A 27,430-nucleotide genomic window follows, 5' to 3' on the forward strand; every position below is an offset into this window, starting at 1 on the left:
TTTAGACTGAAAGTTTCGTTATGAAACAGTCACAGTTCTTGCCCTTGAAGAAGAGTCCTACAGTATGGCACTCTCTGGGAAGAGTTTCCAGGAATGTGGGAGAAAGCAAAATCCAGATATCTAACTCCACCATTTGAGGAACAACGCCAAATACTGATTGCCAAGTGAGCAACAGATTTACTCCAGATCACTTTAAAAGCTACGTGGACAAGAAAGGACTCAGACACACAGTCCATTAAAAATGTGATTGCTCTGCACATCACAGGCAGCAGTGCTAATGGATATTGCTCACATGTCTCCGAGCCTGGCTGCTATTGGCTGAAACAAAAATGAAACAAACAAACAAACAAGTAGCTGAACTTCTCAGTCCTATAGTGAGGGCTCTGGCAATAAAAATAACAGGCAGGAGTCAGAAAACCTGAGTGCGTTTTGTCTCTGCCACTTTCCAGTTATGTGTACTTTGGAAAGACACTTTATCTCTCTAGGCCTGTTTCTGCAACTAAAAAATAGCTAGATGGGACTTGGAATGAATCAGAACTGGGAGTCAATCCTGGCTCTCTTCTTTACCATCTAAGTGATCTGTGCCTCAGTTTCTTCCTTTGTATAATGGGAAGGAAACCTCGAAGTGTTTCTTTGAAGATTAAATACAATTATGTAAATGGAGCACTTAACATATTCACTGCACATATTAAACACACAATAAAGGCAGATGTATTAATGTTAAGATTGAGCTATTAAGCTCTAAAATGCCATAATAATAAACAGTAGGCTGGAAATACTAATTTGTTCTGACATGGAGATTGGTAGGTGTTGTAGAAAGCTTTGAAATTCTGTGTATCCTGCCTATCATCACAGGTGGTGTAAGAAGCTTTATAATTTTAGCAGAGAGGAAAACAGAAGGGTAGACATTCTTGTATGATTTAATCTTGGTAATGTACCAATGATTTCATTACTATGTGCAAAAAACTATGATGACATTTCTTATACTCTGGTAAGTACTAAGTGAAAAATCTAATTAAATGATGCTTCCATAGAATTTCCATAGAATGTAATTAATGTGACAACCAGAACCCCCTATTGATTATGCTGGTGAATTTAATCAAATAGTATGTTTACGTAAGTAATACAACTGTCTGACGTCTAGTCAGACATGTGGTTCTTGCCAGTTGTAAATAAACTACTCACACGAACAAAATATGCCCTTAGAGAACTAGAAATTTAATGATCTGTATTTGTAACATAACATATTGTACCAAATAAATGACTGTTTTATCTGAAAGTCATATTCATAGTATCTGTATGAGTTTGAACTATTTGGTTGCATGGAATATTAATACTGGAAATATTCATAAGTGGGGTTTAAGTTATATTCCTCTTGGATCATGTCCCCACCATACATCTGATGCTTTCTTATTTATGGGCGATCATAATCCAAGTCGTAAAGAACTTGAAATGATTACAATTAGATTGCATTTTCTGTGGCCTCTTGGGCTACCCTGGCAGCTACCCCTACTGGCCTGCACCATGGATGTCAGTGGGTGCTGCCTCTTGGCAGCTACCCCATTGCTTACCACTGCTAATATCCATGAGCTTGTTATTACTACTTCAGGAAGATGTTTTGTCACCATGATGTCCACAGGGCTGACAACAGGATTGTGGTCATCGTCAAATTCTTTCCTTCTAAATCTCTTCTTTATCTTTTAATTGACTTGGGGTTCGTGGGGGTGGAGGGTGCTAAGTATGGGGATTCACTAACTCTATCTGTCCTGTACTCAGAGAGTCAGTTAACTGTGCTTTACCCAGCCCCTTTTTCTTCTAGCCCTTCAGCCAACTAAAGGAAAGGGGTGTGGGGCTGTCATTCTCAAAGGACCCTGGGGCTTCCCAGGTGACTTCAGTTGGTCTTCTGTTGATGCTCAAGAGGCACTGTGGCATGCCATGCAAATTACACTCAAAACAGAGCTCACATCAATGTCCTTGTGAACACATAGGAAACCTTATAGTAGTAAGAACATACTATGAGACACAGTATGCCTAGAGTTGGACATACTTGGATTAGAACCCTGGCTTCACTGCTTACTAGCGGTACAATTCTGGATGTATTATGTGACCTTGCAGAAGCTCTGCTTTCTCCTCTCTAAAAGGGGGCAAATAATAACGGTGCATTAAGTATATTGCCTCTCACACAATAATAGCACCATTGTGAATATTTTACATCAACATATAAGTAGACTGCCTTGTACAATAAAATGAATACAATGATGTAGTAAATATAGCCTCATAAGAATGTCACATGGATCTAGATTCAGGTGAAAGCTTGTCTGAGAATCAACTTAGCAATTTTCAAACTATGTGACCTTGAGAAACTCCCCCAACCTCTCAGATTCTTAGAGACATCTGAAATGGACTTAACCATACCCACCTAGGATCACCATGAAGTTCAAATGTATTGCTGTATATATGAAAGTGCTTTTACAAGCTATACATTCTAAAGAAGGTAAGTTATTTTTCTATGAATATGTTATTGCAATGCTATTAATGCAGTGGTCATTTATAACTTTTTTTTTTTTTTTTAGACACAGTTTCCTTCTGTCACCCAGGCTGGAGTGTAATGGGGTGATTTTGGCTCACTGCAACTTCTGCCTCCTGAGTTCAAATGATTCTCCTGCTCCAGCCTCCTGAGTAGCTGGGATTATAGGCATGAACCACCATGCCTGGATAATTTTTGTATTTTTACTAGAGATGGGGTTTCACCATGTTGGCCAGACTGGTCTCAAACTCCTCACCTTAATTGATCCACCTGCCTCAGCCTTCTAAAGTGTTGGGATTACAGGTGTGAGCCATCGCGCCTGGCATATATGTGTGTGTGTGTGTGTGTGTGTGTGTGTGTGTGTATATATATATATATATATATATTTTTTTTTTGTACCTGAGATCCAATGATAGGAGCATTGTAAGTGAAGATTTTCATAATGAGCCACAAATTAGAAAATATCTATTCGTTATAAAGTTTATATGCAGTTAGCAGTCTGTAATTCTTTGTTGGAACTAAAATTAAAATAATCTGGTTGTCTGTGACCACCAATATAACTCTTCCCAACAGAAAAAGAGATACTTACCTACAATAGATAATATATCAAAATATGCCCAATGACTAAGTTTTCCTTTAAAACACAAATGCACAGACATGACAAGGGAGGAAGAATGATCATTTAACAGTATCCATTCACAGGTTTGTCTCAAATTGCAAAAAGTCAAGAGTACTTATAAAGTTCAAATTGGATCTTACGTATAAAGTATGCTCTTTATACAAAACAATATTTGTTGCTTTTTAGGGAAATTTCCATACCTCAGGAAGAAGCAAATTATATAGTATTTTTTTCTGTATAAGATAATTTTCTAGGTCTTTATCAAAATTTTGTTTTCCTCTAAAGAAGTTTTCCATTTAAGAAGTATTTAAACTTCTGTCCTTTGGTAAAGTCTTAAAACAATTTACCATGACCTTGGAAAAAACACTGGCCCAGTCAATTTTGGGGAAGTAGAAATAGTCTTTTAAAATGTTATGATTTCTGGTCCCATCGTAACAATTTTGTCTTCTTTCTGAGTCAGTCCCAGTTTCCCAAGCATAACCTGTACACTGACAATACTGTGATTCTACTACTTTAACTCTTCAAAGCAATGCCACTTAAAATATCTACTAGTTTCAATGTATGTCATTCCTAATCTAGAGTTAGAATATCATAATCCCCAATCATGTTTTTAGGACTGAAAATCTGTTTCCTAACATCTAAATAGTCTTGATTGTAATACAGACCATGGCTACAGATGTGATGGCAGAATTCTCCCAAGAAGTATTGCAAATATGTATAATTTGCAACCAAAGCAATCTGCATAAACAAGTGACCACATAAACAATCCACACCATTTGGTTTGACCAAAAGTTACGGCAGGAATGTTCTGAAAACCACACATTGCTGTATGGGTAGGCAGTTTTGATTGCCCTCCGCTCCATATGGAAACCCGAATGGCTCAGCAAATATTGACTGAATTATAATTTTGATGTCATCAATCTTTTTCTTTGCATACTTGAGGTTTGTATCTTGCTCCCAATTTCAGATGATGAAAGTGAATTTAATCAGCAAATATTCTGATTACAATAAAAGAGATCCTGAAAGCTAAATTCTCAGGTATTATAAGAGGCTTTTAAGGCAAACCCTGCAAAAAGACTCCTTTGAAAGTTGCACCCTTTGCATAAAACTATCTCTCAGAAGAATAAAATATTTAGACAGCAACATTACAACAGAAAGCCTCTGCTTTAGAAAAAACATATATTCAGGCTCTCCTTTGTCCATCTAGGAAGCTTCCTGTGGTTAGTCATCACCTTTAAAACATGAGGTCATGTGTTCCATTGGAACAGGAAAAATATTTCAGATCTGCGGTCCTCCAAAAGATATCCAAAGCATTTGTAAAGGGAGCAATGGTTTTTGTGTTATGTTGCTACTAAAATTCACAAGTTGGATACCTTCCTGTGTCATCCTTCCTTATACCTGTATCAAGTAATTTAGTATCACTTTCCAAATTATAAGTTCCCTGAAATATTTTCTTTGTTCCACACATTACCAACGATAGCATCTAATAATGGTCTTAGACTATTAGGCAACTCCTCAGTGAATAAATGGTTAGATGAGTAGTCATTCAGTAATACTTAAGGATTGTTTCAAAACGAATTTCCAACCGAAGAGAAAAAAACCTTGATTTGTTTGCCTTGACACATCTTGTCACCTTTCCCCACTGTCTCACAACATTCTCTATCCCCAAATTCATGAAAAATGCACAAAAAAGACCTACTAAGCTTGGTGCATGTGTTAAGGCAGGCAATACACGCAAACATAAAATATAATCTTCGCACAATGAGATTTTTCTTTTCCATCTTTGTGAAAATAGAATGCATGCAACGTTATTTTCTAATACGTAGTGGTTTTGCTAGTTAAGTACTTAGGAATAAACACGTTACTGCCTATTTGCTCACAGAAGACAGATTTGTGAGGTGAAATAGCAGAGAGGCTGGAGAGAAGGTTGGCGCCAGAGAGGCTACAACTGATTATAAACCCTCTCCTGGGTTTTGGGCCACCACTGCCCTCTAGGGGACACATGGAAAATAAGCAAACTTTCTCAAGTTGAGAATTTGAGACGTTGGGAAATCATCTCGTCCATTCAACTTGTATTAAGGAAGACAATTTTAAAAGTAATTAAAATTACTTCAAGGATAGCTATATAATTCTTAAAAAACTTTACACTGCATGCTTTTCGAGGGCCACCTGCTTTGGAGTCACTATTGCCAGATAAAAATTTCTTTATTATGTCTATCCTAATTTTCCTGCAGCATTTTAAACATGCCATTTCTTGTTCTATTAGAAAACAGCTGCTTACTATGACTAATGTGTTAGTCATTGTTTAGACTTTCAGCTTTTCATTTTCAATGCCCCAGAAACCAGAAACTCCAGCTCTTTTAGTCTTTCTTAACGAAGTTAGTTTGTACAGAAAAAAATATGCAAACATTTCCAAATTGTTACTTATTTCTGGGAAGAGAAGCTTCAGTAATTTCAAACGGAGAGCAAAGATCAACTTGTGATTTTTACAGGGTGGATTAAACTTCAACCTTCTTTATAAAAATTAGGGATAATATCTAATGTCATCCTACTTTATAGGCAGAAATTAATCTGCTCTTTCATTCCTAAAGTCTTAAGGAAGAATTTAAATTAGTAATACTAAAATGAAGTCTCTGGAAATAAATCCTCTGCCTTTGGGAGAGAATTTCACAAGTTTAGGGTGATACTGTGGAAGAGTGAGTTTCTTATAAGGCATCTATTTGTTCAACCATTTAACATTTGTTGAGTATGCCATAACTTATCAGATACTAGGTTAGGGGTTGCACATATACAAAGAAACTTACCATTCAGTGGAGAAGATAAATATTATAGCAGCATATTTTGCCATGTATTAAATGTAATGGTATTCAGTAAGTATTATTGAAATGCTTAGGTTTTGTGTGTATCATATACTAAACTCCAAGTACCTTGAGAGTAGAGAATTTATTTTGCTCATCTCTGTATCACTAGAATCTTGGATGACTTAGTTTTTTAAAGTCTCATAATAGTCCTTTAAGTGGACTATTATTAAGTCCTCAGTTTATAGATGGAAAAAAATGCTTCAGCAATTTATAAGCTAGAGCGTAGTAGATTTAAACTCGAGTGTGTTTGTATTGTTGGCATCATGATTCTTCCCTACTTGTGTGCCTAGCATAGTGCCTGGCATGTAGGAGGTGTTCAATAAATATTTGTAAGATAATTAATTGGTGTGCCTTTCATAAGTAATGTGCTCTTTGATTCTAAGATGGTATTTCAAGTGCCTCCATGTTTGACACAAAATAGGTCTTCAGTAATTAATAAATGAATGAATGAATTCAGGTTTCTTGGCAATTCTTCAGGATTTTTCCATTACCTTCATTCTCATGGTATATCCATAGTTGGGGAATAAAGTCATAAGACTAAATGAGACAAGTGTTTTTATGATGGTAACCTCTAACCATCGATCTTGGAATTCATTTTCTGGTAACCTCAGGACATCTGATAGGCCATTGTCTCGCCTTGTTGGCAATTTCATTGTTCAAAATTTTGAGGAAATAAAGGGAGGAACTGACATTTCAAAAAAAAATCAAATTCTAACTCATCGGGAGAAGTGGTTGGCCATGTGGAAGTAACAGGAATCTTACAGACAATAAATATATAGTTTTTAAAACTGTGATGGGGATAGGTCTGAAAAAAAACAGACAAATATGGCAAATTTATGAGAACAGATTTTTTTTTGAAGTTCAAATAACAGACTAGAAGAATTCTATAGCATAAGAATTTGAAAGGAATAATGTCTTGAAAAGATTGAGATGTTTGCAAAAATTCTAAACATACCAAAAAAACTTTTAATATTAGTTTTCTCTGATGTTAGGATTATGAGTAATTTCTTTTCAAGTTTATCTGTCTATATTTTTAGTTATCTACAAAGTGACTTTTCAGGTGATCAAAGCAATTTTGATTATATTCTAAAAAATAAAACAAAAGTTACTTTAAAATAGCAAGTTCTACCATGTAGTTGCACATAATTCTGAAGTGAAAGACAGTTGGAGGCCAGGCATGGTAGCTCACCCCTGTAATCCCAGCGTTTGGGAGGTTGAGGTAGGAGGATCACTTGAGACCAAGAGTTTGAGATAAGCTTGGGCAACACAGCCAGACCCTATCTCTAATTAAAAAAAAAAAAAAAAAAAAAAAGTTGGAAACTATAATGAAGAAACCACTGCAGTGGTTATTATGTGATCTTCTTTCTAGTTTCTATGTATCTCTGATTTACATAATCTTTAAACCATCTATTTTGCTTCATTCATAGGGCACATGTTTACTGAGAAACTTCTATATAGCAGCACTGTGCCAGGCACTGGGGACACAAGTGTCAGCAAGACAAAGTTCTTGGGGAAAAATATTATAAATAAATAAGGCATGTCTTTAATTCTAGTTAACAATGGTGCTTTTTGGGAAAATAAAGCAGGGTAGGGGTGAGGGAACGATGCAGTGTGGTTGTTTCGGACACCATGGTCAGGGTTTGAGGAGGCAGTGACTCTAGGTTGGAGGCCTGAATGGTACGCATTGGCCTTGTGAAAATCCAGGTTAAGAGTAGTAGTCCAAGCAAGGGAATAGCAAGTAAAAAGGAAAATTCTCAAATGAGCTAAGACTAATTAGAAAATATATATATATATATCTCAGAATACATTTAAGTTTTTCTTTGTTTGCCTGGTTTTTTTTCTGTTTTTTTTTAGACAGAGTCTCACTCTGTTGCACAGGCTGGAGTGCAATGGTCCTGTCTCGGCTCACCGCAATCTCCACCTCCTGGGTTCAAGCGATTCTTGCATCTCAGCCCCCAAAGTAGCTGCGATTACAGGTGTAAGCCACTGTGTCCAGTCTTTGTTTGCTTTTTAGGTTCAAGGAACACATTGTTCCCTCAAAAGACAGACCTGCAGCTGAGAGAGGATGGCAATCCTGATGGATGAGAAAAATAACAGAGCTATAAGATTTTTTTTCTTTTTGTTGTTTATGTCAAGGAGAGAATGATGTTTGGAAGGGAAACAATAGACTCCTATTGCAGAGAGGGAAGAGAAGATGAGAAAAGAGAGTGTAAGAGGACACTTTGCATTCTAAATGCCTTCAAGGGTGAGAGCTCTGTCCCTGTGTATCTATTTCTTTATTCCTTAGAAATGACTGCAACCCCAGGGCAAAGAGACAATGCTGGTGTTTCTATAGTTATTTTGATTAATCCAAATAAATTACCAGAATTTTATTGAAATGTGAGATTTGGTTATCATTACCCTTTTATTTGTGTCCAGAAGTTGTTCCATTCAAAATGTCCCTGTCCTGGCTTAAATTTACTTAAGGAGACTGAGGAAGGGAGAAGTTCCATTATGCTCTTGGAAAAGTGGTCTTGTCCGGGGGGAATTTAGCCCTTGAGGGAAAGAGGGGAGCTGAGGGACTGCGGTCCTAGAAAGATAGAGGGACTGAATTGGAAACCTTCCCCCGACCCCACTTCTCTGAACCCTGCTCCGCCTTCCTCTTATTTTCTTCAGTGCCCCATGCTTTTCTCTCCTACCTGTCCACCAACCAATTCAAATGTAGCTCCGTCTGCACCTCTACAGGAAAACTGGTGCTCAACGTGTCTCCGGAGAAATGTAAATGATCTTTCTGGAAACCCAGAGAATGTCATTTAAAACCACAGGAAGATGACGTGGAAGGGTGGTAAGTGGGTGTGGCATGTGGTCAAGTGTAGGAGTGTTCCTTTGTTCAATTCAAAATTCAAATGTAGTTTGTAAATGAATTTTGTCTCCAGACATATGTAATTCCTAGTTCAATGTTTTAAAACAGGAGTATGAGCACCAAAATAACAAGTTTTGAGTGTTTTGATTCTTAAAAATAGCAGGGTATCTTTTATGTTGCAGACACAGAGCAGGGCGCTAGGAAGTCCCTGTTGTCAATGAAACCTACCAAGTCCTTGCTGACCATCTTTGAGGAGCTGCAGAAAGCACGAGAGGTGTACACAAGCAAAGGATTGTTGAAGGTGGATCTGATTTTCAAAATGGGGAGGGAGATAGTTTCTTAAAACCTACATATCAGTGAGCCTCAAATAAAACATGGTGAGACTGACAGCTGGGCACTAGATGATTCACTAAGGAACAGATCTTGTACATGAACATCATTTCTTTTCCCTGAAAGAATTACTAAGTTAACCAATGGTGGTTATTAGTGTATCTCGATTTCTACAGGGTATTTGCCAAGGCATCACATGGCATACTTGGGGCTAAGATGAAAAAATATGAGCAGGACATCAGGGGTGTTGGCAGTTTGTTGAATGGTCACAGCTAGAGATGGCAATGGATGGCAGTCTAGAAGGACATTTTTAATGCTGATGCCCCTGTTCTTGTTATTGTCAATATTTTTAAAAAATCAGGTATTTGAATAAATAGAAAGTATAAGTATGCCAGGTAAATTTACAGATGGTGCAAAGTTAGGATTTCACTTAGTGAATAAGTGAGATGACAGAATTAGAATACACTCTACATTCCAAATGAAAATAAAATTGAAGTTGAGATGGAACAAATTTAATGTGATAACATTAATGGAAATAAATGTGAGGTCTCCTATGGAGGCCCTAAACAAACAAAAAACCCAAACCCAACTGTGCAGATACAGGGTGGGGCACATATGACTTGGCTTAGATATTTGAGAAGCACTTAGGAATTTCAGGTGTCACTCTGATACAGCAGCCACAAAAGCAACTCAGGTGTTAAGAGAAAGACAGTGCTTAGAATGAGCTGTTGCTAATTGTGTTTTATCCTGTTTTTGCAATACCCTGGGTTTGTGAAACATTAAAAAATCAGAGTATGTTCAGGCGAAAGTGAGTAGGGTGTTGAAGGAAGGAAAACAGAAGAAATAGTGAAGTGTTAGAAAGGAGCTTGTCAGGGCATCAAAGAGGAAGTCAACAGTTCATTAGCCCCAAAGGTTACATCTGGGATGAGTAAGGGGGAATTTATAGAGAGACACATTATGGCTCAATTAGGATTTTCTATCCATCAGAACAGCCTGAATTTGGAAGGTCAAGAGAGTCCTATTTTCTGTGCGTTGTAGCATCACTTCAGTTGTCAGAAGAGTTTAGGATCATCAACTATGACCTTTAAGGTCCCCTTCAATCTTGAGAGTCTTCAGTTCCAGAGTTGTTTACTAGGCATTTATTGCATCATAATATGACTTAGCTTTTTGGATCACTTTTAGGCTATGCTTTTAGTATTTAAAGAAATAGAATAATAATACCTTAGATGATAATGGAATATAAGGCTTATAATCCCTTCCCCCATTCTCAGGTGGACACCTAAGAGAAGACTACAGGACTTCAAACATCAACCCATTTCAGTTCTGGTGTCAGCAAGGAGAGAAATGGTGAACTGGGCCAACTGTTTGATTGACACATAGAAGGCCAACTGGGTAAAATCATTACTTAAAGACTGGGTTTCCATTGGACTCTCCAACTGTATCTGGCCAGGGCATCATCCAATGCCATGGATGAAGCTTGCTTTCATTTAGCAAAATGTCATAGTGATCACCGATTGTTTGTCTGTAGTAGTAAATAGCAACCTTTCTGTCAATGCTATAATTAAAAAAACAGGTTATTGATGGTTACAAGTCTATTCCAATTTTGCTTATTATATTAAAAATGCTTCCTCATTTTGAGTACAGTGGGGCTTAGGTGATTTGAGTGGTAGTCACAGTTTATATTATATCAGCATAACTAAATCCTACTCTCTTCAGGTATATAAACTCATGATACCATCCAGAAGTCATGTATTTATTCAAGAGACAGGAATATTAATAATAACATGCATTTTCCTTTTTAGTTCCTTAGATCAAATATTTACTGATCCATATAATTCAGATCTGTATTGAATATTAATTCTGTATTTCATGGATCTCAGTGATTGTATCAAGTTCAATGCTTCACATTTACCTGAGGAACTAATAAATTTTTGATAAAAACAGTTCACTATGAAACTTCAGAATCATTTTGGACAGTAGCATAATTATTTTTGCATTTATAGTAAGCACAATAGAAACTTTACCAAACAACATAAGTCCAATACTTTTTAACAGTACTGCAGTCAGAAAAGAGCTTACATAGCTTTTTTTTTCTGCTTGCTTTACATTTATATTTTTGTCACAATACAAATAGGACTTTTACAGTGCAAGATTAATGCTATGGTTTTCTATGTTCATTCTATATCATCTAAACTTCAGTTGGACCAAATAACAAAAAATAATCAACTGAATGCTAAACAACCCCTTGTAAAAATATACACGGAGAGTCAAAGTCAGTATCAGAAAAAATGTCCCAGAATATATGCATAACTCACCATTTTTATTTTGGTAAAACTTCAGAGAACTTTTGTGATGATTCAATGAAAATGATACCTATAAAGCTTTGCCACAGATTAGCTCAAGGTAGCTAGTTTTTATGGGATACTCTTACCACCATCATTATCATTATTGATGTAATTAATAATAATAACATTAGCACCTGAATTTAAGTAAATTATCCATCTGATACATGAGAGGTCTATTTTTTCACTTTATATTTGTAGAAATTATTTCTAAAATTTTCTACTGATTCCAAAATAGCTGAAAAAGAGCCTGTATAGCTAAGACAATCCTAAGCAAAAAGAACAAAGCTGGAGGCATCACGCTACCTGACTTCAAACTCTACTACAAGGCTACAGTAGCTAAAACAGCGTGGTACTGGCACCAAAACAGATATATAGACCAATGGAACAGAACAGAGGCCTCAGAAATAATGCCACACATCTACAACAATCTGATCTTTGACAAACCTGATAAAAACAAGCAATGGGGAAAGGATTCCCTATTTAATAAATGCTGTTGGGAAAACTGACTAGCCATATGCAGAAAACTGAAATTGGACCCATTCCTTAAACCTTATACAAAAATTGACTCAAGATGGATTAGAGACTTAAACGTAAGACCTAAAACCATGAAAACCGTAGAAGAAAACCTGGCAATACCATTCAGGACATAGGCATGGGCAAAGGCTTCATGACTAAAACATCAAAAGCAATGGCAACAAAAGCCAAAATTGACAAATGGGATCTAAACTAAAGAGCTTCTGCACAGCAAAATAAACTATCATCAGGGTGAACAGGCAACCTACAGAATGGGAAAAAAATTTTGCAATCTATCCATCTGACAAACTGCTAATATCCAGAATCTACAAAGAACTTAAACAAATTTACAAGAATAAAGCAACCCCATCAAAAAGTGGGCAAAGGATATGAACAGACACTTCTCAAAAGAAGACATTTATGCAGCCAACAGACACATGAAAAAATGCTCATCAGCACTGGTCATTAGAGAAATGCAAATCAAAACCATAATGAGATACCATCTCACACCAGTTAGATTGGCGATCATTAAAAAGTCAGGAAACAACAGATGCTGGAGAGGATGTGGAGAAATAGGAATGCTTTTACACTGTTGGTGGGCATGTAAATTAGTTCAACCATTGTGGAAGACAGTGTGGCGATTCCTCAAGGATCTAAAAGAAATACCATTTGACTCAGCAATCCTATTATTGAGTTTATACCCAAAGGATTATAAATCATTCTACTATAAAGACACATGCACATGTATGTTTATTGTGGCACTATTCGCAATAGCAAAGACTTGGAACCAATCCATCAGTGATAGACTGGATAAAGAAAATGTGGCACATATACACCATGGAATACTATGCAGCCATAAAAAGGATGAGCTCATGTCCTTTGCAGGAACATGGATGAAGCTGGAAATCATCATTCTCAGCAAACGCACACAGGAACAGAAAACCAAACACCGCATGTTCTCACTCATAAGTAAGAGTTAAACAATGAGAATACCTGGACGCAGGGAGGGGAACATCACACACCAGGGCCTGTCAGGGCATGCGGGGCTAGGAGACGGATAGCATTAGGAGAAATACCTAATGTAGATGACAGGTTGATGGGTGCAGCAAACCACCATGGCATGTGTATGTAACAAACCTGTACGTTCTGCACATGTATCCCAGAACTTAAAGTATAATTAAAAAAAAAAAAAAAGAAAGAAAACTAATAACCTAATTGTTGTTCTTCTAAGTATGATCATCGGCTTAGTACACAATACCAGTAGTGGTGGATTAAATGGCAAACTCAAGCTTAATCTAACTACTGCTTAATCTTCCCCAGACAGCCTTGTCAAATGCAATTTGCTCTATGGCAACCCTGCTTGGAAGGTAGCCTCACTTGGAGGCAAAATATCCACTGATGTTAACAAAATTCCCCGTTTAAATAGAAACAAGTGCAGTGTCGAAAGCGAAAATGATTTTAGTTTGAAAAAAATGGGGTTCATGAATCCTTAAACTATGACTACAGAAGAAAATATTTCTAATGCCGAGCAACAAAAGCAAAAGCCAAGGACTGATTGCATATCATTATATAGTATGCCTGTTAATTTTTTGTTTATGATTTTCTCTGGATTTAAGGATTCAATATGGGCTGCTTCAAATATAAAGGTAAGCATTATTAAGAAAATTACTTCCGAGAAAACAAGCAGAGTCTTCACTCGATTAAAAGGTTCTCATCTGTTAAACACTCACATATCTCAGGGCAGATAAGATTTTAGTGGTTGCAGAAAATGAGATGTTACAAGCTAAGATTATTACAGAATCACAGAGCTAGGAGATCATCAGGGGGCCACTGAGTTTATCTTTCTGTCTACATTCAAAACAGCATCCAAGAGAGAAAATTGTCCATCCTCTTCTTTAAAATTTTTAGCATAAACTGTATTTAAGCCTTCTTAACAGCCTTCTTTTTTGTTGTTGTTTTTAATTAGCACTTCATTTCTGAAGGAATTCTGAAAAAAGTAACTTAGGGATTACATCATAAAAATATCAGAACTAAATGAGGAGGGCAACACTTGTTGAGTTTCATATTCAAAAGAAACAACACCAACAACTGAGATAATGCCATCAGTAACACAGAAGGCCCATGAAGCTATACTAGACTAGGAGAAACCTGGTGGCCTGGGATAACGGGAAAAGAACATAGATTCAAACTGAGCTTTAAAGGATGAAAAATCAAGAATAAGCAAAATAATTAAGTATTACATTACTTGCAGAAGAGAACATATGGGCCACTTGGGGACTGACTTGAGTTATATGCTAGGAAGAATTTCTTCAAAGTGAGGAAGGACACTAAACACTGAAATGAGCTCCTGGTGTAGGTGATGATGATCTTTTCTCAAAGCAAAGGTGCTAATGTTTGAACTAGTTTAGGCAAAATAGTTTACCTGAAGATGGAAGTATGACCTTATTAAATTAAATCAAAATGACTGAATAAATGCCATTTGGTGTCTGTTATTCTTTAGGATAAAAAATAATCATCAGAATTTTTTATCTCTATAACACGAAATATAATACTCTTGATACCTAATCTGTGTGGTGCAAACCTAAAATATTTCACCTGTGCATCACTAAGTCTATAATCAGTTAAGAGTGTCATCACCCCTCTTTCCAACGGTTTCAAATACATATATTTAAAACCATTTTCAAATTAGTTATAGGTAAATAATATAAATGTATACTTGGAAACAAAACAATATTTCAGTTGACAAAACGTAATAATGGAAACTGGGTTCATGACTAATTACATACTCTGACTAAATCAAGAGATATAACTAGACATGAAAGACAACTATCAAACTGCTTGATAAAATAACTATAGTTTCTCTTTGTTTTTCAAATTCCAAGATAAGGAGAATACAATGAATACTTAAGTTTACTATGAACAAAATGCCTTTGTGTTGCCATTCATTTTAAAATCAGACTCCAAAAAATATACATAGCTAAATTGTTAGAAAAGGTTTTCCCACACATCCATCGAGATTGGGGGCCGGTGGATAATACCCATTTCTCCGGCATGGGATTTGAGTTCAGACTTGTTTAGAAGAAGTAACCAATAGGATCAGTGTTTATTCTTTAGCAGCCAAAGAACTCTCATCTGTTTCTCCTAGTCAGGGAATGTTGCTAGTAGTTGATTCTAGGCAGAGCTACAAGTTTCATTGAAAGGACATCTGTCAGAACTGAGTTTTAATGTCACCTCTAATTACTTACTGGTTGCATGAACCTGCAGAAGAAACTTTATTTCTCGAGGATAGTGGTAAACTGACCGTAATTTCTTATAAACATTAGTTCTCTTTTCTGTGGGTTAGAGAAGGCATCATGATGGCATGTATGGGGATGACTATATTTTTTATAAGCAAATGTGGGTAAGAAATGACTCTCTCATCTCTTGTTCTAGAAATGGAACTTCTACCTCTGTATGTGTGGCTGATAGCTGTATGATCTTAAAATGACCTCATTGGTAACATCCACATTAATTAAAATGCTTCCAAATAGCAGCATGCCAATATACTAATTTATAATAAAAATATATCCATCAAGCTAATGAGCTATATTGACTGACTGCTGTATTTTTCCCTAAAGGTATAGATACAGATATAAATCCAAGTATATGGGAAGGAGAATCATAATCAATGAACTGGTTCCAAGTTAGTCTGGGTTCAGAACCAGGGGAATTCGCTAGAAGGTGTAAATGGCTGGTATTTTTAGGCCATGACAACCTAATGCATTTTTCTGTCACCAGGGACACATTTGCTACATGGTCCAGAGACTTGTGTTCCTGTCCCAGAATCTCCATATCCTATCAATTGCTGGAAAGACACTGCCTGCATTTGCCCTTTCGAATCTCCTTTTTCTGTACTTGCACTATCAAATAAAAACAATTTCTGATGGATAAGCATGTTTACTCATAAGAGTTTTTAAGTGATGTGTAGGCTAAATGCTGAAATTTTAAGCTAAAATGCTACTTGCTCTCTTGCATGGAAATACTAGGTAATAATTGACTAAGTGCTGTGCTGACTTCATATGGAAGCAAGATGGAGTTTCAGTAACATTCTCCACGTGCTGTTCTGAAAACTCATGAATACCTGATTATATATAAATTCTCTTTGAAAGGGAATGCAGTGTTTTTACTTAGCATGAACAAAATGATTTTTCAGTTTTTCCATAGCGTCTCTCTTCGAAATGTTACATTTTGGCAAAAGCTAACAGAATAATATATACAAAGATGACAATCAATGAAAACAGAAACGCTATAATAATGGGTTCTGAGATTACAAAACTGAGAACCTGGGAATCAAGCCCAGTTCAACATTTACAATAATAAGATGTCACTTGCACCTCATGGTCTGTAAGGGGATGGTGGAAAATGAGGAAGTGGAAGGGAGGTGTCTTATCTGGTTCTCTGCCCAGTCAGTTCATTGTTGCACTAGAAAGTGATATAAATTCACAGTTCTCCTGTAAGGCTAGGTAAGGACACGAAATTCTCAGGGGAAAATGATATATCCAATTTAGAAGCTGCAATATGGGTCAAATAAATGTAAATGGGAATAATAAATGCCATCGAAAAAGTCTTAGACTAGGAAAAGCCCAGGGGTACTAGATATTGCAACGGTGGCACATAAGGAAAGCAGTAACAGCATTTCATTAGGATATTTTATTAGCTGGAAGGATTTTTTTAAAGGAGAAAATTTATGTACTTCATATATTTAATTTGTACTCGAATATTTGAAATGCTTCTTTTGACTGTGTGTGTGTGTGTGTATATATATATTCATTTCTATTTTTATCACAGAGAGTAAGATCGCCGAAATCTCCCTATTTATATACGTATAGTAAAAGCCTTCATTATATAAAAATAATCTACAAAGCCCACTCACAGGTCAAGTGTATTTAACTCTGAGTTCGGAAACTGTATACTGAAGTACAGCCCACTCTTGTTCCTTTTACAGCCAGTCTCTATGCAAGAAGTCTGAAACGAACATTTCAGTGACATTCCTCTGTAGTAATGCCCCTTGTTTGTTTTAAAGATGCAGTTTTTAAAACTTCTATGCCCCAATTAAGTGGATATTGTCCAATAGACTTGATAGGAAATCACACATTTAAAAATATTACCTCATAATGTGTTGTCTTATTGGTAGATCTGATGTAATGGGTTTTATATTTCACTATGTACAAAATTTTTAATAATAAAAATATTTCCTTTAAATTCAGATCAGAGCACTTTCTGGATTGGTAAGCACTTTTTGGTTTCAAAAATACATTTTAAATTTGAAAGAGAATTTCTGGATTCAGAAAGAGTTTAATATTTAACACAAAAAAATGTGTTTTAAAGCATCTGCCTTTGACAGCTCAGCTAACAAGCCAATCTTTAGACTTTACCAGAAACTTTTGCATGTGGAATTAAGGCAGGGACTCCTTGCAATAAATTTTTAAAAATCTTAGCTTCATTGGCTAAATTTAAGAGTCTTGAGATCTGGAAATGAAGGAGAATTATATATTATAAATTATCATGGAAAGAAGGCATATTTCTAATTAAATGAATTTTGACTTAGAATAAAATGACTGAAACTTTTGGTGCTTTTCCTGTCTAAATTGTAGGATTAGAGGAGTAGGATGATATTAGAAGTGTATTAGCTGAGTCAGTGCTTAGGGAGCATTTTGAGATCCTTGGCCTTTAAGTACCACACACTTTGAAAGAAGCAATTTTACTTATAGCTCAATATAACATAATACAATATGGAGAAATAATGCCAACGACAGCTTCAGGGGGTGTTGCCCTATTTATGAAACCTTAACATGTCACTTATGTGTGGCTGGTTATGCTCCTCCATACAAGCAGCTAAGACAACCATTTTACTGATGCAAAAATTAATAAAGAAAACAAAAGTAAGAAATGAAGGCAGAAAGTGAAAGAAGAAAGAGACCAAAAAAGATGCCTCACAATCACAAGCCATTCCACAGGCAGAGGCAAATGATAAGATCTGTTTACTTTGTTCTCACCAAATGTAATTATAAACCACTTGGTTCTTTGTTTTACCGTTAATATTGTAAATTCTGTAAATCTCAATACATCTTTCCTGTCCCACTCCCCAGATACCACATGGTCATTTTATAGAAGGACCATTTCTCACCCACATGAACCAAGGGGGTGAAAAAGGGATGACTGATTTAAATATCCTAACTCAGAATTTATGTGGATTTAAAAATCTCTGACTTAATGTTGCATTAACTACTGGTGGCTGCTTTACTGCCTTTAAAACATGCATATATAATTGGATACTGTAATGCTTTGCGGGTAAAATAAATACCAACTCACACTAAAATAAATACTCTGCATGATGAAGTTCATGTAGACATAAATTAATCATTTACCCGTTAACCAATATGCACAGGAAAGAAATAGATCACTTATTAAAGGTTGCCTCATCTATAAAATGGGAAAATAAAATGCTGATATATTTTACAGTGCTGCTGTGAGGAAAAATGTATAAAATTATTGCTAAGCTGTTTATAAACCGTAAAATGCAGTATGAACATTAAATTAATAATATTTGTACTAATTCAGATTCAACACCCTCTGCATTAAATATATATTTTTGCCTATTGGAGCACACACAAAACTGAGCTGAGGCTTTTTATTTAATTTTTAATGGTGTCTTCAGAATTCTGCAAAGCATCACAGAAGTTATTGGCCATGTGAAAACAACTTTTCAGTGGCTTATTCCCACCATTTCTGAGACAAAGTTCCTGGCTGTTCACATCTCCAACCCCATATTTAAAGTCTTCTCCCAAAGGGCTTTATGTCTCCACTTGCATAGACACAGCAGTTACAAAAGGAACATGGGTTTGAATTTCTCAATCAAGTGGAAGTTATTAACATGCTTTGGGCTTTGTTTTATTCTACATTATAGATGGAGATAGAGAATTAATGCTAAGTTGGCAGTGAGAGTGTGTATGTTGGGTCTTTGCATATTGTATCAAAATGATCTGCACTGTAAACCCGTGCTGGGACAGCAGCATGGCTATGAGTCAGCAGGGTCTCAAGGCTATCAAGCTGCTCAAAATGTTGCTGGCTCTAGAGATAAATCAAGCTTTTGTTTCTCAGCTCGCATCCAGAAATGTCATTCAAGGGCACAAGAGAGAGTTAACAACATAGAACATAGTTCCTTTCTTCTTCTACTTCTTCTTCTTTTTCTTTTTTTAATAGAGTATTGTTATTTTGAAGACCTACTTGTACAAAATCTGTAATACACTCAGCACATTTTTAACATTGTCAATGTCCCTTTGATTCTCAATGACAAAACATATCAGATGTTCCTCCACTCACTTCCTTTTATAGAGGCCATTAATATAGAAATATCTCCTCTTCTTCTATGAAATGATAAATGGCTGGCTGGAGATGTCTGAAACACTGCCAAATCTCCCCCAATGTATCATGTGTCACCAGCAATAATAAACAGTAACTAATCTTTGGTCATGAATTATATTTATGGCTTCCTTGTCATCAGTAGGTAGGTATTTTCTTGAACCAGGTTCAAGGCTCTAATATTTATGCTAGGAACATGTGTGCTAGGAAAAGTGTGCCTAGGTTCAAAGGAAACTAATCCTTATTTGTTTTTTCATTTCATTGCTTATGGAGCTTGTCATTTTCATCTGTATCTACCTCTTTTTGCCTCAGGATTTATCCAGGAGTATTTTGATCAGGATTCTAATTTATCCCAGTAAATGTACCATTTTGGTGATAACAGTTTCTTGCCCAATAGGAAAAATAATAGGGAAAGGAATATGGCTAAAATGCAAACTTACCTAGTTAAAGTTTATCAATGGCCAAAAAGAAAATACAATGAAACCATGCCCTCCATCTCATAAATCCAGCTGTGGGTAAGGGGATCAAAGTTTTCCTAAACAAACTATAACAAAGGCAGAACACCAGAATACACAAACACTATATTGCAGAATGTCAAATTAAGGCTCTGAAGGAAAAGAAATGAGGTGAATACGGGTGCAATTCAACTTCAATTTAACCAATACCAGGCACTGGAGTACATGGGATACAGCAGTGAAAGTCAACAACAATCATTGCCTGCTTGCAGTTTATGTTTTAGATGAGGGAGAAAGACTGTAACAATGAGTGAATTACATCATTTATCAAAAGTTGGCAAGTATCACAGAGAGAAATAAATCAGAAAAGGGAACTAGAAAGTGTGGGAAGAGATTACATTTCTAGAAGGGTAGTTAGTGAAGATCTTATTGAGAACGTGAGATTTGAAGAAAGACTTCAAGGAGGTGAGAGAGCAAGTTGTGGATGTGTGACTAAAGAAAAGTGTTCCAGACAGAGCAAACAGCAGGTGAAAAGGTCCTGAGGCAGAAACATACTATGTGTTCTGGCAGAGTGGCTGGAGTAGAGTAGAACAGGAGAAGGAGGAACCAGAAGGAAGTGAGGTCAGGCAGGTCATTGCTGGCTGACTCTGCATGAAACAGGCAGCCAATGGAGGATTCTGAGTCAAGGAGCAAAATGATATGATTTATACTTTATTGAAAAAAAGACTGTAGGAGGCAAGGGTGGAAGCAAAGTGATCAGTTAAATTCATTAAAATTAATAGTTCAACTCTCCTCTTTGCATTAGCTTAATGAATATGAGCAAGACATTAATGATAGGGGATAGTTTAAAATGAAATGCAAACATATTAGAGTTGTAATTACACAAAGCTAAAACTGGCTGGAAGAGATAATTCAATACAAAAATCAAGAAATGTCCACTGGACCAATTGGTAAGTTGAACACATTTTTGACTAAGTTATGAACATATGATTTAAAAAATGATTAAACTTTGGGAACTTCAAGCATCGAATGCTAAGGAATAAGATTTAAAATGTTGCTCCTGGCCGGGCGTGGTGGCTCAAGCCTGTAATCCCAGCACTTTGGGAGGCCGAGGCGGGCGGATCATGAGGTCAGGAGATCGAGACCACCCTGGCTAACATGGTGAAACCCCGTCTCTGCTAAAAAAATACAAAAAACTAGCCGGGCGAGGTGGCGGCGCCTGTAGTCCCAGCTACTCGGGACGCTGAGGCAGGAGAATGGCGTGAACCCAGGAGGCAGAGCTTGAAGTGAGCTGAGATCCGGCCACTGCACTCCAGCCTGGGCAACAGAGTGAGACTCCGTCTCAAAAAATAAAAATAAAAATAAAAATAAAATGTTGCTCCTTAACATTGACTGGGTTGTGGAATTAAACAAGTGTCTATCATGACATCGAGATGCTCTTCTCAGGTACCTTTCAGTCCTTTGCTTATTGAGAGTTGGAAGTTGGGGAAACATGAGCAGTTAAGCAGAAAGCATACCACCAAGAAAGATGAAGGAACCCAGAGTTTGGATAAATTGTAAGTGTTTTATTTTCAAACTTAGAACATACGAACGATGGGAACACATATGAAAAGTGGGGTCTTCTCTGGGGAATAAAGAAAAAGGAAAAATCTAAACATTGATGAAAGGCGAATTTAGAATTTAGCCTTCTACTCAACCTTCCTGGCAGTAGAAATGATTAGGTTATGAAACAGAGCTCTTTCCCATCTCTCCTGAGCTGTTTAAGTTTAGAACAAATTGGGACTGAAAAACTGTCAAATTTCACAGTAGGAATGCCCATTCAAAGAGCCACTTCCCCTCTCTGAAGTAGGTTACTACATTCACCTGGGGAAATTTCTACTGGTTTATAATTAGGTGGCTAATTAAAAAGTGGATTATCAACTATATTAAAATATGCTAGAAAGATGTGTACATTTTTCTTTCTTTAATTTTGGAAATCTGCCATTTCCTTAAAAATATCCTTACTGGGAAATTCCATGTTTGATATATAAGTTTTCTTTTTTCTTCAGAAATGAATTTTTTTGAAGTGACTCTAAGATTTCTGTTTATTGAGGTAATAAATGTAATTTCAAGTTTCTCTGTCAGTAAAAAGTAGTTAACATCATAGCTATCATTCTTTACAATGAGAAGAGAAGGCTATGATTAGAACTCCAAGGCAACGCAAGGTCCCCAGAATTACTTTAGAGTCAAAATAATAAAGATGATGAAAATAGTAACTGTGTTCATTTACTCACTTATATGCCAAATGCTTTGTGTCTCAATTCTCTCAAGAGCCCTACGAGGTAAATTTATGCCCATTAAACAGATGAAGAAACTGAGCGCAGAGAAATTAGGTAAATTATCCAAGGTCACACAGCTTGAAGATTGTAAAGCTGAAATGCAAACTCACGTCTGACCTCAAAACTCTTGCATTAACTAAGATTTTTTTCCCCTCTTAAAATAGTTTAGCATCAAGTCAAAACTATTTAATGTATTCAACTGGTTTTGAAATTGATAATATTCACATATCATATAACCAGTGAATCAAGATCTTATATTAATCAGACCATATTTCTGAGCCATTTGTCCAAATATTAGCTTATTTTACAAAGTAAAACATGATCATCAGGAGACTCCTGATGCATTACCAACAGCACAAGTTAAAAAGTTAACAGTCACTTGGTACTATAAGTTAATTTTTTTTTTCTTTTTTTTTTTTTTTACATGGAGTTTCGCTCTTGTTGCCCAAGCTGGAGTGCAATGGTTCGATCTCGGCTCACTGCAACCTCCACCTCCTGGATTCAAGCGATTCTCCTGCTTCAGCCTCCCAAGTAGCTGGGATTACAGGTGTGCATCACCATGCCTGGCTAATTTTTTGTATTTTTAGTGGAAATGGGGTTTCACCATGTTAGCCAGGCTGGTCTCAAACTCCTGACCTCAGGTGATCCACTCACCTCAGCCTCCCAAAGGGCTGGGATTACAGGCGTAAGCCACTGCACCTGGCCTGTAAGTTACTTTTTATTTGTCTTTTTCTATTTCTTCCAATTTCTGAAAAGATTAAATGACTAATTTCTGAGAAATTAAATGGCGGCCCATGAACTTTGCTATAATCATATCTATGTGCCTTCTAGACTAGTCAAGTATTAAGTGGGTAACTCTACTCCTAAAGGCACCTATATATTTGCCACTTCAAGTAGATAACTTACCAGACAGTCATGACTAACTGTACTGGGATGGGCTTGCTGAACTGTTGATAGTACTCAGTACTGATACCATTTGGGTGATGTGGAGTTCCTTCTCAAATGACAACAATAACAACATAATTATACTAATATTTTTGAGGGTGTACTGTGTGTCAGGCATTGTGCTCATTGCATATATTACTTCACATTACTCCAGGGTTTCTCAACCTTGATACCATTGATATTTTTAGCCAGATGACTCTTTGTTGTTGGGGGCCATCCTGTGCAACTAGGATAATTAGCAAGCATCCCTGGCCTCCCTAGATACCAGTAGCACACTCAGCCCCTCCAATTGTTACAGCCAAATTTCTCCTGGCGGGCAAAACTTCCTCCTATTGGGAACCTCTGTTTTACTTCCTCTATGACTCTAGGAGGCTGATACTGTTAGACTAATATTACTGATGAGGAAATTGTGGCTCCCAGAGACTTACATAAAATGCCTAAGGTCTCATAGATGGTAAGTTACAGAGCTAGAATGCATATAAATTGTCTCACTCTTGAACATGGTTACATTGAAGTTGAAATTCACATGTGAATTTCATGTGCATTTCATTTGCCCTCTTTCCTCTTCTTCCTCTCCTTCTTATGGTGGGCATGGATCAGTGGGAGGGAAAGGCAGTGCACATGACATAAGGCACATAAATTTTATTGTTCCATGGTCTTTTAATCGACAGATTAATTCCATTTTAACTGGAATTCTGGAAACTAATGAAAACAAATTACAAGTGCTGGATGGTCTATTCTCAGTGTTCTTGAATCTGTCTGATTTAATTCTAACCAATTAGCATGCCATTATGGAGGAATATTATGTTGGGAATCAATATTAAGCTAAATACTAATATTTTATTCAGTATTAAAAATTTATACAAATGGTAATACAAGTGCTTTATCCCTACTTTCTCTAAATGAGAAGAAATGCTTCCTTAGGGCGATTCCAGTGAAAATGATATCGTCTTAGGAGACTATTGGTATTACACTTTACATAGATCATTGCTTAAATGAATCAATAACAATTAACTGAATGAAATTTGCTTATTATAAGATAATGAGTTTTTCAGGGTATCAAAAATTGTTTTTCTTCTTATAGTTACAGTGTAATCCCACGTTGTGGACAAAGGCACATTATTGTCCAATATTATTCTATGTAAAAGAATAAAATAAGTGTCACACTTATCCTGATTTTAGTATATCATTTCTTTCTTTTTTCCTCTTGGATACTTTACTCTTTATTGATTCAGATATAATACTAGGCTGGAATTTTTGAATCTAAATGTATTCAGGTTTTGCATTTTACATCTTTGCAAAGAGGAATATACCTAGATGCACTCCAATACACCCAAACACTGAGCTAGGTGAACATGTAATAACCCCCTAAAGATGTTTAGTAAGGCATGATTTCAAAACTAGATTTCAAACCTGCTTTCCAAATTGTGCCCCTGGGTACCTTCCCCAATGTCTGGCCTTGCCTTGCTACACAGCAGGGACCCTGCAGAGCTTCCTGGCCCTGCCCTCCTTCTGGCCTTTCCCTCTATTTCTTCTACCTCCTAACTGCAGTAACTTTTTCCAGCTTCCAAGGTAGGGTAGCAATGAAAGATTTCCATAGTTTGGATCTAATGAAGACATTTACAATTTTTATCACTTACTTACTTTAATTCCCAACTTCTTGATCAAATATTTGACAACTACCTGAAAACTAAACCATTTAAAATCTCTCTAACTTTCTGAATTATTGTACTCTGTTCCTCAGTATTAAAATTAGAAAAGTTTTGCTCCATATTTTTGCTCCAATTGGGTAGGCAAGATCTATCGGTTAATATGCACGTAGCTTGTAAAGGGTGCTTGTAACTCTAAAGCCGTATTAGAAGTTAAAAACTGACACGCAAAATCAAAGGAAAAAAATCATTGAATAAATTAAGTTAACTGAAACATTACAGATTGGAAGTCTGTTCAGCATAGTAATCACCATTACCAATAGGAAAATTTAAACTAAAAAAATAACATTTAATGGATTGACTTTTCTAAAATATTGATAGGATTTCATTAATAAGTGTTTTATGCATATGGCTATTCTGAACATTCCTTTAAAAATGAAAGACTACAGCCTTAATGAGAGATATTATTACATGAACATATTTGAATCTGGCTTATGAAACATAGGGCTTGAGAATTTGAAATGTGTGCATAAAATGCAAATAGATTTAATTAACTGAAAACCCATAAGACAGAACTTCTTCAAACAAGCAATTACTTTGGGGACTAATAGTGTAAATAGGATCCTGGTTCATTAGCACAAATATCCATATGAGAAAAGGATCAGCAAATTTTATTCTTTAAGTTATTTATGCACACATGGTAATATCTCATTAATTTGGGACTTCAATAAATTTAAAATATTTTGGTAATTTGTTCATGAGCTGGGTGGACATTTACTTTTGCTTTGTAAACACTTTATTTATAGGTGGATAATATATGGTGTTTTAAACATTTATTTTCAGTCTTATGTACACTGTTTAGACACAGAATAAACAATTTTCAAGGAACCTCAGGCACTTTACAAGTTCCTACATACATCCAATCTATATGCTAATAACAAAATGTTCATATGATTTATTATAACAGGTCTCCTTAAGGACTTCCACTTTATAAGGTTTTGTTGAAGTTAGTACATGTAGTTAAAGATAATAAAAGCCACATTTGTTTAAGAGTTATCTATAATTCAGCTTTCCCACAAATTCATATATGCCCACCATCTTAATTCTTTGGAATAAATGAAATGTTACAATATTTGCAGCTACACACAGAGAATTTTCCTTTTAAATATGCATTAGACCATATAAACATATGAAGAAAAATAAAATATAATGAAGAGTGAAAATAACAAATAATTTTATGGGTGGACAAAGGAAAGTAAACTGTCCATACTGTCCATTTCAAATAATTCTACATTTTTTAGGCACAATACTCTGGGGAAAAAACTCAATAATGTGGACCTTTTTTCAAAAGCTGATTTTACTCACTTGGGATGACTCTAGTTCTAATAAGATTTTCTAATTAAAGACATTCAGTGCCCAGGCCAAAAAGGGCGGATGCTCCAAGCTAAGCATCTGGGAAAAAGACAAATGCCACGCACAGCAATCTGGTCATTTCTAAATCTTTCTTGTATACGGCCATGACTTTTCAGAGTCCACATGTCAATTTCCTGTACAAAATGCTACGCACTAAAGAATTTTAAGTGCGTATAAAGTGGGTAGAAGAGTTATGTTATTTTAGTAATCAAAACTCATATGTAGGTCCAAATGACTCAAATTCTAAACCAGAGAAAACATATTCAACTAGAATTTATAAAACCCATAATTGAACTAAGAAATGAAATATTTCTATTTTTTGTGAAACATAATGAAGACAATCTAGATATTATTCATAAGTCATGCCATCTTTACGCAAGATGCTTTTCCATTTCTTTGTTAAATATTGTGAGAAAGGGGAAAGCCAATTCTGTTACCTAAATTAGTAGTTACTCACCATATGAAGGGGGAAAATCAACTTCAATTCCATCTTCAGAACTTAGCCAAGAATGCTTGATGAAGAGGCCTCTTTCATGTGCTTCTTGATTATTATAAAACCTAGGAAAGAGATACATACAAGCATGGAATGTTTCACTCTCAAGAAAACCACTCAAACAATATTAGTTTCTTATGTCAGTGATTATTTCTCATGAGAATGAGAAGTGTGCCAGCCAACTACATGCCATTTACAAATCTCCTAGCTGCTTACAAAAGTCAGAGCAAAGAAGGCTGAAATGACTACAGCCTTTGGAGACAGAATATCTGGGGTCAAATCTCACTCATAGTTTTCATCTGAGTGAACTTTAAGTTCTCAACTTCCTGATGCTGCCCTCATCTTCCAGGTGGAAGTAATAATGCCAGTTACTCAGTAGGACTGTTTCGACAGTCAAATGAGATAATGTTTGGAAAGGAATTTATTTAACAATAAAATTTTTTATTTATGCTATGACTTTCTTTTTACCTTGAGGATTTGAGGTGCTTTCCAAGAAATTAATAAAATATAAATAAAAGATTATATATGTAATATATATATAGGCCATATATACTGGTCAACACAGTTGAAGTGATTGATGTTATAATTTGGATTTGAATTTCTTGGTAATTTAGGTGAAAGGAAAACAAAGTCCTATTCGTAGGAGAAACTCCGTAAGTCTTATTCTTAGGAGAAAGCATATCACTTCCTCCAAAGAAACCAAATATTTTATCCTCCTA

General features: G+C 36.0%; 1 protein-coding gene across 2 annotated transcripts in view; it reads right to left on the bottom strand.

Annotated features, from left to right (window-relative positions):
• The window catches only part of RHOBTB1 (Rho related BTB domain containing 1), a 131,528-nt gene that overhangs the window by 89,933 nt on the left and 14,165 nt on the right, over positions 1 to 27,430 (bottom strand). For both annotated transcript variants that reach the window (XM_030941056.1, XM_030941063.1), the window contains exon 2: positions 26,676 to 26,776. The gene's annotated coding sequence lies outside the window, so the exon portion shown is untranslated. The remainder of the gene's footprint in view (positions 1 to 26,675; positions 26,777 to 27,430) is intronic.

The sequence above is a fragment of the Rhinopithecus roxellana genome, chromosome 11 (genome assembly GCF_007565055.1).
Source record: "Rhinopithecus roxellana isolate Shanxi Qingling chromosome 11, ASM756505v1, whole genome shotgun sequence".
In the NCBI taxonomy this organism is placed as follows: Eukaryota; Metazoa; Chordata; class Mammalia; order Primates; family Cercopithecidae; genus Rhinopithecus; species Rhinopithecus roxellana.